General features: G+C 38.8%; 1 protein-coding gene and 1 pseudogene across 1 annotated transcript in view; both read right to left on the bottom strand.

Moving 5' to 3' along the window:
• The window catches only part of DOCK3 (dedicator of cytokinesis 3), a 492344-nt gene that overhangs the window by 82477 nt on the left and 397025 nt on the right, over positions 1 to 12842 (bottom strand). The window lies entirely within an intron of this gene.
• LOC100965719 lies at positions 1465 to 2323 on the bottom strand (annotated as a pseudogene).

Genomic DNA, 12842 nt, shown 5'->3' with positions numbered 1-12842 from the left:
GCCTTAGCCGCTTGAGCCACAGGCGCCGAGCCAGAGTTTTATAATTTTAGCTCTTACATTTAGGTCTATGATCCATTTCCAGTTAATTTTGTATACTGTGTGAGGTAGAAATGCAATTTCATTCTTTTGCACGTGGATATAAAAGTCCCAGAACCATTTGTTAAAAAGACACTTCTTTCTTTACTGAATTGTCTTGGCACCATTATCAAAAACCAACTTACCATACGTACAAACAAGGGCTTATTTTTGGACTCTCAATTCAATTTAATCAATCTATCTGTCTATCTTTGTCAGCACAAATCTCAAATACTGTTACTTTGTAATAACTTTTGAAATTGATAAGGGTTACTTCTTGTTATTGTTCCCTAGAGCTCTAAAGAAAGGAATTCCTTCTCAGAGCCATTCTCCTTGAGGAGCACTTAAAGCTGAACTGCCGCATCTGAGCCTGGGGTGCTGATCTCTTCAGTTACTCCTTCAATTTTGTTCTTTTTCAAGATTGTTTTGGCTATTCTGAGACCCTTACATTTCTTTTTTGTTTTTTAAGACAGAGTCTCACTTTGTCACTCTCAGTTCACAGCAATCTCAAACTCTTGGGCTCAAGCAATTCTCTTGCCTCGGCCTCTCAAGTAGTTGGGACTGCAGGCACCCAACACAATGCCTCACTATTTTTTTAGAGACAGGGTCTCGCTCTTGCTCAGGCTAGTCTTGAACCAGTGAGCTCAGGCAATCCACCTGCCTCGTCCTCCCAGAGTGCTAGGATTATAGGCATGAGCCACTGTGCCCAACCCAGAGAACCTTACATTTCCATGTGAATTGAAGGATCAATCTTTACAAAAACATGGCTGGAATTTTGATAGGTCTCGTATCAAATGTATAGATCAATTTGAGAAGTATTACCATCTTAACAATACTAAGTCTTCCACTCCAATAATATGGTGGCTTTCCATTTATTTAGATTTTCTTTAACTTCTTTCCCTAATTATTTTATTCATTTTGATGCTATTGTGAATGGAATTATTTTCTGAATTTTATTTTTTGGACCATTCATTGCTAGTATATAGAAACTATAATTGAGTTTTGGATATTGATCTTGTATCCTTCAGCCTTGTTAAATTTGTTTATTACTGTTGAAAATTTTTTATTGTGGATGCTTTAGGCTTAGAACTTTCTGTATATAAAATCAGTACATCTGTAAAAAGAGATAGTTTTACTTCTCCTTTCTAATTTGAATGCTTTTTTATTTCTTTTTCATTACTAACTGCCTCAGCTAGATCTTCCAATATAACAAACAGAAATGGCTAAACATCTTGCTCTTGTTCCTGATCTTAGGAGGAAAGCATTCAATCTTTTGTTATTAAGTATGATGTTAGTTGTAGGTTTTTCTTTTTTCTTAAAAACTGATGTTTATTTTCCACCTACCTTATTTACATCTTGTTTAAGAGCTTGCAGAAGAAAAACTTAAGATCACTTAGTGGTTGTTCCTACCCACTCAGTGGCCTGAACAGTGGGAGCTGCAGACCAGTCTTTAGTGGTGGGCTGGGCACTCCAGTCTTCAGTGGGGAACTGCTAAATAGGCACAGAGGGCACCTGCATGCCTTTTGACCAGTCTGCAACCTTGGGTTGAGAAGCAGTAAACTCAGGAGCTGGAGCAGTCTCTTCACCCCCAAATTCCTCCTTGGCCACAGCCTTCTCAGCAGCAGCCTGCTCTTCCTTTTCAATCTCTTCAGGATCTCTGTAGAAGTAGAGATCAGGCATGACCTCCTGTGGGTGTTCATGGGAGATGGTGCCATGCATGTGGAGAACTTCCTGGTCCACCATCCACCAAATAAGATATACTGAGTGAGCTCTTTTGTTGTTGCATGGGACGGTGATGTCCACATAACACAGAGGAAAATCTCTGTGCTACATAGAGCAATGGTAGGCAGGTTAACATAAGATGCCTCTGTGAGAGGCTGATGGTCAGCCCTGGGATCAGTAACCACTAGAGGACAAGGCTGCCTTGTCCAGAAGGCTGCCTGTATCTGGTTAGTGAAGGTTCCTAGAGTGAAGTGGCCAGTAATAGGAGTGGCTTGCTGGCCAGTATTCCTGAGGATATGACACTGACATCAGCAGGGTTTTCAATGGCAACAATGGCATGAGCTGCCAACAGCAGGCTGTCCCAGGTCCTCTTCAGATTTATGATGTAGATGCCATCAGTTTTCCTTTTGTAGAGGTAATATTCCATTTGGAAGTCAAGGTTGGTGCCACCTAAGTGGGTTCCTGCTGCAAAGAATTTGAGGACATCCTCCTCCTTCATTTGTAGAACATCAAGGGCTCTGGACATTGGGAAAGTTTCTCTTTAAGACTTGGTGGGAATCCCAAACACCATGTGAACCCTCCCTGAGCAGCACAGAAAGGAACTGTAGGTTTTTCATAGATGCTCTTTATCAGATTGAAGAAGTTCCCTCCCATTTCTTATTTGTTGAGTGGTTTTATTACAAAAAGTTGGTGGTTTAAAAAAAAAAGCCTTTTTTTGCAGGTAGTTCACACCTATAATCTTAGCCCTGTGGGAGGCTGAGGTAGGTGGCTTACTTGAGCTCAAGAGTTCCAGGTCAGCTTGAGCAAGAGTGTGACCCCATCTCTACCAAAAATAGAAAAACTAGCCAGGTGTAATGGCACATGCCTGTAGACCAACTACTTGGGAGGCAAAGGCAAGATGATTACTTAAGTCTAAGAGTTTGAGGTTGCTGGGAGTTATGATGCCATGCCACTCTACCCAGGGTAACAGAGTGAGACTTTATCTCAAGAAGTAAAAAAAAAAGACTTTTCTATATTTGTTATGGTTTAGATACATGTGTCCTTCAAATATCATGTTGAAATTTTAAAAAGTTTTTTTACAGTCTGCCTTCTGGAGATCTCATGTTGAAATTTGAACTCCAACGTTGGAGGAAGAACCTAATAGGCCTCAGGTGTTCAGCTCATGAATCCTTCATGAATAAATTGATGCCCTCTATTGGGATAAATTCTTCCTCTATTAGCTTCCATGACAGATGGTTGTTAAAGCGAGCCTGGCACCTCCTCCCACCCCTTCTCTCTTGCTTCCTTTCTTGCCATATGATCTCTGTACACACTTTCTCCCCTTCACTTTTTACCATGAGTAGAAACAGCCTGAGGCCTTTACCAGATGCCCAATCTTGAACTATTACAGATATCAGAATCATGAGCCAAATACACCTTTTACCTTACCTCGACTCAGGTATTCGTCTATAGCAAAACAAAATGGACAGAAATAGCATTCATTGGGATGGTCATGTGGTTTTATCTTTTATATTCTATTCTATTATTTATTTATTTTTATTATTTTTTTGTAAAAAACCTTTTACTATAAAGACACTTATACTAGGCTGTTTATTGCAGCCCAATTTACAATCACTAAAATGTGGAAACAGCCTAAATGTCCTTCAACCCAGGAATGCATTGGTAAGCTATGGTATATGTACACTATGGAGTATTATTTAGCCATCAAAAAAGAAGATTTTACAGCATTTGTAATAACCTGGATGGAGGTGGAACACATTATTCTTAGTGAAGCATCACAGGAATGGAGAAGTAAGAATCCTATGTATTTGACTTTGATATAAAGACAATTAATGACAATTAATGACATGGTGGGGCATGTGAGGAGGGGAGATCAGAGAAGGAGCGAGGGAGTGTGGGCCAAAAAAAAAAAAAAGACTAATTCTCATACAAACTGGATTTAATTTTGATGAACGTATATTAAACATCAATTTTTAATTCAACATGGCAATATCTTTATCATATTGCATCCTTATTCATCAGTGAAATATGTCTGTAATTTCCCCTTTATAATAATATGTTTTTTCTGATTTTATTATCAGGGGTATCCAGACTAAGTAGAATGATTTTGAAGTATTTCTATTTCTACTGTCTATAAGTCTTGGTGTGATCTGCTTTTTTCTTTTAGAAAATATTTTTTACTTTTATTTATATATATTAGTCATCTTTTTTTTTAGACTTTGGTAAAAACATAATAAGAAAAAAATTTGTTTGCTATTTGTATTTTGTCTTGTGTATTCTGTAACAAACAAGTAGTAAATGATTATGTATTCAAAAAAATTGCACAGCTCTTGTTAAAGCTATATTGATAGGTACTTTCTATTTTGGTTAATGCTATCTTTCTTTTTCTAATATTATTTTGTAATTCTTTTTTACATAGGAATATAATTGATTTTGTATAGTTATTTTGAAGTTAGCTACATTGCTGAATTTGTCTATTGTTTTTGGTAACTTGCAAGTAACTTGGTAACTCAAAAGTAAGGAAATTTGTATTTTTTTTACAAACCATTGGGATTTTTAAGTTATCATAATTGTATTAGCTAGGATCTTCAACTTTACTAGTAGTGGTGGTAATGAGTACACTTATCTCATAATTGATTTGTAGATAATGCTTTTGTTTCCTCGTAAAATTGATATATTTGTCCTAATGTTATCTTCAATGATTATATCAATGTTTTGCCTATAGTTGATGTTCTGTAAATATTCATGGAATAAAGGAGCCTGAAATAAAAAAAATCTTTTATATTATTTAAGGGTATATTGCATTGATTGATTTTAAGTTTTCTTTTCTTAATTAATTTTTAATTAAAATCATAACTGTATACATTTATGTGATACACTGTGATGATTTGATATACAATATGCAATGCTTAAATCAAACTGATTAACATAGCCATCACCTCACTTATTTTTTGTGGTAAGACATTTAAAATTTAGTTATTTTGAAATATGCCCTTATATTGTGCATATTAGGTGAGATTCCCACCAAATGCTCTTCTTCCTCCCACCAATCACCCTTCCTCTTCCCTCTCCTTCCTCACCCCTCCTTGTTGCTAGACTATTTGTATTTAATCATTCGTATTAGTGTGTAAGTGTTTATACATTGGTTTCATAATACTACTGAGTATACTGGATCCTTTTATCTCCAATTTTGAGATACTTTACCAAGTGGGAAATCAGGAAAGATCACCATCAAAGTCAGAACTGGGCTGTCACTGCCTCTGTGCACTGTATAAGGCCAGATTGTACACTGAAAAATATTTGTTCACTTTTGTGCCAGGCAGGATGATGCCTAGGCTCAGAGGTGGAACCTCTCTGGAGGAGGAAGACCAGGGTTTAGTGGCTCTTTCCCGTGGGGTAATATGAATTGTCCTTTTTTCCCTGCTTGCTTGCAGAGAGCCTTTGATGGACCTCCCACTTGGGAGAGGGTCTCTTGTCCTCTTGGCAGTGGGCTTCGTACCAGGTCTTTATTGTCTTTTTTCCTCTTCCAGCTTTCTTCAACTTGCAGCTTGTCTCAGCAGAGATTATGTGCACCATTTTTTTTCTTTCTGTTCTCAGTTCCCCATCTTTGGCTTAAACGAGTCCACTTTTGTCCAATATCTGCTCCCTCTAGACATGATCCTCTGGTGAAAGCTGCTTCTACTTGACTCCTCTGTTTTTTTTTTTTTTAATTGTATATATTTATTTGGCACATTGTGATATTTTGATACATGTATACATTGTGAAATGATAAAATTGGGTTATTAGCATTTCTAATATTTATCATTTCTTTGTAGTGAGAACAATTAAAATCCTCTTCAATATTTTAAAATATATAGTATGTTATTATTCACTATAGTCACTGTGATGTGCAATAGAACACGAAAACTTAAGCTTCCTATCTAACATTTTGTACCCAGCGACTAATGTCTCCCCTCTCCCTGTCTACTCCTCCTGTTCCTTATTCCCAGCCTCTGGTAACCACCATTCTACTCTCTACTTTTATGAGTTCAATTTTTTTCATATTCCACAAATAAATGAAATCGTATTATATTTATCTATTTTTGCCTGGCTTATTTCACTTAACTGAATGTCCCATAGGTTCATTCATGTAATTGCAAATGACACAATTTCCTATTTCTTTTAAAGTGAATAGTATTCCATTGTGCATATAGCACATTTTAAAAATACAGCCATCCACTGATTTAGGTTGTTTCCTCAACTTGGTTATTGTGAATAATGCTGCAATGAACATAGGAGTGTACACATCTCTTTGACACAATGATCTCAACTTCTTTGGGTATATACCCAGAAGTGGGATTGATGAACCATATGGCAGTTTTGAAACTCTCCCTCTGGGGCTCCACACTCTGTCTCTGAGCATCCAGAATCCTTGGCAGGCCAAAGACACCATCCCCAAGTCTCCAGTGCTGCACCTGGTTCCCAAGTCTTCACCTCAGAGCTTCCACCACTGTAGCAGTGCTAGATCTGCTCCAAAGTCCAAAGCCCTGTCAGAGACCTCCTCCCTGCAAGCTACCAGTTCACTGGGACTTGGATACAATAAAGGCACACAGGTAGGTGATCATATGAATCCGACATCCAACTGCTACTATTAATGCTGTTACTAGAGCACCATCTAGTGACCTCCCCTTACTTGAATTAAACAGGAGCATTTCCAACAAGCTATTAATTTCATCTAAAACTTGTAGTCCTGAGCTGAAGACCAAAACCAAAGATGAGAAAAAACCAGCCAAAGAACCCTGGCAACATGAAAAATCAATTACATCAGGGAACCCTAACTATAGTGAAATTGTGGACATGACAGACATGGAATTCAGAATATGGACAACAAATAAGATGAAGGGAATTGAAGAGAAAGTTGCAAACAAGCAAAAAGAAGTCTGAAAAATATTTTAGGAAATCAGTGAAAAAAATCACCAAAGAACTGGAGAATATTAGGAAAGATATGATGGAGTGTAAATAAATGAGTCATTAAGAGATTTTCAAAAAACATAGCAGAAAATTTCAAGAACAGATTAAACCATGGAGAAGAACGAATCTCAGAGCTTGATGACAAGGCTTGCAGGGCTAACCCAGTCGGTTAAAAAGGCAGAAAAGAAGAGAAAAAAAGCAAAGCAATCTCCTAAAGAGATCAGAAACTGTGAGGAGTATATGAACATATGAATTATAGGTTTCTCTCAGAAGAAGAGAGAGTTTAAAGGCATGAAAACTCTATTTGAAGACATTATTGGAGAAAATTTCCAAAATATTTTAGACATCCAGATACAGAATTGTCATCAAACTTTAATGGGAAACAGAATGTCTACAAGACACATAGTAATTAACCTGGCCAAAGTCACAATGAAAGAGAAAATTCTCCAAGCAGGGAGAGGCAAGCAACAAGTGACTTAACAAAAGAAAATTTATCAGGATAATAGCAGACTTCTGGGTAGAAACCTTACAAGCAAGAAGTGGACCTCTATGTTCAGTGTTAAATGGAACAAATGACAGCCTAGAATTTAGTATCCTGCAAAACTTTGTTTTACATTTGGTGGAAAAATTAAATCTTTTCCTGATGAGCAAACAGAGAAAATTTGTTAGAATTAGACCTGCCCTCCTGGAAGTACTCAGATTTGCATTAAACATGGATTAATACAATATACTTCTACTGGTGTAAAACTATCCAGAACCTAAAGGGCAAAGCCTAGATATCACAATGACCCAAGAGATAATATTAAGCAGTAGAGTTCTACCACATGGAAATCTACTGCACTTCTCAATTCTCTCATTAAATGTCAAAGGTTTAAATTCCCCACTGAAGTGACATAGGCTGGCTGAATATATAAAAATTATAGGCAAGTATCTGCTATCTCCAGGAAATGCATCAAATCTATAAAGACACATTTAGACTCAAGGTAAAGGGATAGAAAATAATATTCCACAGAAAGGGAAACCACAAAAAGCTGGTGTAGCCATTTTCATACCAGATAAAATAGACTTCAAATCAACAAAGGGAATGCAGGATAAAATAGACTGCAAATCAACAAAGGGAATGAAGGATAAAAATATTGGTGAGGGAAAACTTCAATAAGAAGACATAACAATCCTAAATACATTAGAACCTCCATAGTTGACCATCTCCTTAAGTTGATCTAATTTTCATAGATTGGACGTGCCCCACATGTATCAGTACAGTATGCCTAGTTCCTTATGTTGACCATTTCCATATGTTAACTAATTTGTTATAGTCCCTTGGTGGGTCAACTTACAGAGATTCTACTGTAGTCATGCACCCAACATAGGTGCACCCAGATTTATAAAGCAAATCCTGCTTGACCTAAACAAAATGATAACAACAGCATCTTAATATCTGGGTACTTCAACACCCCACTGCCAGAACTGGACAGATCCTCCAAGCAGAAAATAAACAAAGAAATAATGGACTTAAACATGATTCCAGAAGAAATGAGCCTAACAGACATTTACAGAACACTCTACCCAAAACTACTGAATATACTTACTTCTAATAACTCATGGGTTATTCTCCAAGATCATTCATATCCTAAGCCATAAAACATGTCTTAAGCAAGTATTTAAAAATAGAAATTACATCAGGTATCTTCTCAGATCACAGTGGAATAAAATAAGAAAACAACTCCAACAGAAACACTCACCTCTACACAAAGTAATGGAAGCTAAACAACCTATTATTGAATGATATTGGGTCAAGGAGGAGGTAAAAATTCAAATAAGATTCTTTGAATTAAATGACAATATGGCTACAAGTTATTGATCTGTGGGATACTGCAAAAGTAACCCTGAGAGGAAAACTCACAGCATTAAGTGACCACATCCAAAAGACAGAAATACTATGAATCAACAATCCAGTGTATTATCTCAAGGAACTGGAAAAGGAAGAGTGAACCAATTTCAAACCTAGCAGAAGAAAATAACCAAATTGAGAACAAAAGAACCATACAAAAGATAATAAAGCAAAAATTTGTTATTTGAAAAGATAAAATGATAAGCTTTTGGCCAGATTAACCAGAAAGAAAAAAGTAAGAACTCTAATAAGCTCAATTAAAAATGAAAAAGAGCCAGGTGGAGGCAAGATGGCTGACTGAAGCCAGTGCAGAGGCTCCCATCCAGAGGGAGAAATAATGACCAAAACTAACCCACTAAAGTGGAAGATGGGGAGCTAAGCTGAGAGAGAAGATTGATAGGCTTGCATCACCTCTGCTGAGGCAAGCTGGGACTCCAAGGAAACAAATATCAGGTACAAAACCCATCCCAAAGAAGACAGGAATCCTTCCCCCTACCCCTACCCTGCCATGAGAATGGCTTGAGGTGAGTACTGAAAGGAGGACTTTTGTTTCACCAAAGGGGAGAGAACAACTGAAGGCTGAGGAATCCCTACACAGAGAGATACCACTGCAAACCCAGGTAGTCTCTTGCCTGGGTCAAAAGTTGAATTAATATTCTCCCTACCTTCCTGAACTCCCAATCCACCCTTCCTCCCTCTCCTGGCACTCTGGAAGACTACCCTCTGCAGAATCTGGAGTTTCTGGGAGATTTTTGCTAGGGCAGGGCATCTAATGGGCTATGGGGCAGTTGCACTGAAACTATAACTTTAATAGAGGCAAGGAGTCACAAGGGAAGAGAGACTTGCCCCATGTTGGAATGAGCATAGCACAGGACCCATGCCATCAACCACCAGGGACCACAGTGGTGCCCCTGGCACCCCACCCACTTCTGCACCCCACCCACTACCTGCAGGGCACTGCCCACCAACTCCTGGGCTCCCCGCCTGGGTTCTGCCACCTGTGTAGCCTGAGGCCTGAGGCCAGCTGCTCCGCCCTCTGGCTCCTGGCTTGGCTCTGTGACCCACATAGCTGGCGGCAACGTCCTCCAGCTCCCTGCTCAGCTCCTGTGACCTGCACATAGCAGTACCCCAGACTAGTGGTACCACCCCCAATAGTGGCAGCTCTCTACTGGGATCAAATTTGGGAGAGACACCTCCCCAATTCTGTGGAAGATGGAGGGAACCTGACCTGATCTGCAGGGGTTCCAGAGGTGGAGTGTGGCCAAGGCAGAGGTATGGTCTCTGAGGGAGAGAACCACACTCCTCCACGGTAACCCCTGGCTGGGTACAGATGCAGGTGGAACACTTTCCAGTTTCCAATGATCATCCGAGGGAATCAAGTCTGAACTAGTCTTGCCTGCAGTTCGCACAGTGAGACAGCCCAGTCTGGGAGGCATTGTCACCTCTTTGTCTTAGGTGCAAATCCCTGGTGTACTTGAATATTAGAGAGAGCTGGGCTGCAGCCCTGCAGGGTAACCAGTGACTGGGGGTGATGGTGATGCAAAATGGGAAAAGAGGCCCCCCTGGAATAATTCTTTTGCTGGGCAGGCCTTTCTGACTCCACAGACCAGACTTGAGCTGCCAGTGGACCCCTGCTGTCTAGTTGCTGGAGACCTTTTGAACTCTCCCACTTATCTGTGTTTGTGCTGACTGGGACAACTGGTTTGGAACTCTTGATCTGGGCTGATCACCTAGGGACTCTCCAAGGTTATACTCTGGTTGTGTTGTAGAGGGTCTGATTCTCCTCTGCCAGTGAGAGGAGGGTGTCTTAATTGCTTGTATTCCTCCACAGCTGAAATTTTAACCTAAAGTCCCTGATCCACTAGAATTGGTCAGAGTCTAGCTAAATACAAGACAGACCCACCTAGCCCCATCATACCAAGTGGGTCTCCAGAGTCTCAGGCTGTAGTACTGAATGGGACCACTGGCAGCTCATTGGTAAAGCCATAGGAGAAAAGCCATAGGGGTCTATTGGAAGCTCATTGGTAAATCCGTAGGGGAAAAGCTGCAGTCACCAGTCCCAGCACTCTGGTAAAGGATTGATCAATTATATCTCCAGGAGACCTCAATTTAATTCCACCTTACCAGCTTCTCTAAACAAATGGTGAAAAAGAACCATGGGGCAGAATCAGTGGAAAAACTCAGGCAACCTGAATAACAAGAGTAGATCATCTCCCCCAAGTTATGACAAAGGAGATGTAACAGAAGATCCTATTCATAAACAAATGGCTGAGAGGTCAGAAATTGAATTCAGAATTTGGATAGCAAATAAGATTAAGAGAATTGAAGTAAAATTGGCATTAGAAGTTCCAGGAGTAATTCAAAATTACTCCTCAAGAATTTAATGAATTCAAAGTTAAAATCACCAAAAATTTCGACAAATTGAGGCAAGAATTTGCATTCCTCAAAGACCTGAGAACTACAGTAGAATTCCTCAGTAATAGGATGGAGCAGGCAGAAGAAAGTATCTTGGACATTGAAGACAAAGCTTTTGAACATTCCCAAATGCTCAAAAATGAAGAGAAATGGAGAGCAAAGATAGATCATTCCCTGAGAGAGTTGTGGCACCACTCCAAAAAAGCAAACATTCGCCTTATTGGAATTCCTGAAGGTGATGAGAATGATCTGAATGGTACAGATGTTCTACTCCAAGAGATTTTTAAGGAAAACTTTCCAAACATAGCAAGGGATACTGAAATTCAGATAGCAGACAGTTTCAGAACCCCAGCATGACTCACTCCAAATAAAGAATCGCCTGACACATTGTAATTAACTTTGCCAAAGTTAATATGAAAGAGAAAATCCTGCAAGCACCCAGATGTAAGAAAATCATAACCTGTGATGGGAAGGATTCTTCCATGGGAAGAATATTAGAATGACTGCAGACCTTTCTGTTGAAACTTTTCAAGCAGAAGAGGATGGTCATTGACCTTCAATCTCCTACAACAAAACAACTTTCAGCCCAGGATCCCATATCCAGCTAAACTGAGTTTCACTCATGATGGAGAAGTCAAATACTTTAATGATATTGACATGTTGAAGAAATTTGCCATAACCTAAACCAGCTCTTCAAGATATTCTCAGACCCAGCCTCTAATAATCACCACAATGCTTTCCCACCAAAGTAAACTCACTCAGAAATTATTGATCAAAACCCAACTTCCACAGTGATGATAGGATTAAAAACGTCCACTGGTCTTTTGAAAAATTTGACACCCAAAATACTACCGGGTTTATCAATACTCTCAATTATTGTGAATGACTTAAACTGTCTGTTAAGGAGGCACAGGTTGGCTTACTGGATATAAAAACTCAGGCCAGATATCTGATGCATACAAGAATCTCATCTTATCTTAAAGGATAAATATAGACTCAGGGTGAAGGGATGGACACCTATAATCCAGGAAAACTGAAAACAGAAAAAAGTAGGGGTTGCAATTTTATTTGCAAATAATTTAGGCTTTAAACCAACAAAAGTAAGGAAAGAAAACATGGTTACTTCATATTTGTTAAGGGAAACACTCAATATGATGAGATATCAATTATTAACATTTATGTGTCCAACCAAAATGCTCCTCAATTTATAAGCAAGACCCTAACAGACATGAACAATTTGATATCTTCCAGCACCATAACAGTCAGAGATTTTAACACCTCTTTGGCAGTGTTGGATAGATCCTCAAAGAAGAGACTAAGCAAAGAAATTTTGGACTTAAACTTCACCATACAACAATTGAATTTAATAGACATCTACAGAACATTTCATCCTAACAAAATTAAATACACATTCTCCTCATCAGCCCATGGAACATCCTCTAAAATTGATCACATCTTAGGTCACAAGGCTAACCTCAGCAAATTTAAAAGAATAGAAATTATTCCTTGCCTTTCCTCAGATCATCATGGAATAAAAGTTGAACTCACCAATAACAGGAATCTGCATACTCATACAAAGACATGGAAGCTAAATAACCTTATGCTGAAAGATGGCTGGGTCAAAGATGAGATTCGAAAGGAAATTACCAAGTTTTTAGAACAGAATTATAATGAAGATACAAATTATAAGAACCTCTGGGATACTGAAAAGACAGTCCTAAGAGGGAAATTTATAGTGCTGGAAGCCTTCTGTAAGAGAATGGAAAGAGAGGAAGCAAAAAACTTAATG

Source organism: Otolemur garnettii, unplaced genomic scaffold (genome assembly GCF_000181295.1).
Source record: "Otolemur garnettii isolate 467f Iridium unplaced genomic scaffold, OtoGar3 scaffold00032, whole genome shotgun sequence".
NCBI classification, from domain to species: domain Eukaryota; kingdom Metazoa; phylum Chordata; class Mammalia; order Primates; family Galagidae; genus Otolemur; species Otolemur garnettii.
This window is presented reverse-complemented; position numbering and strand designations above follow the sequence as displayed.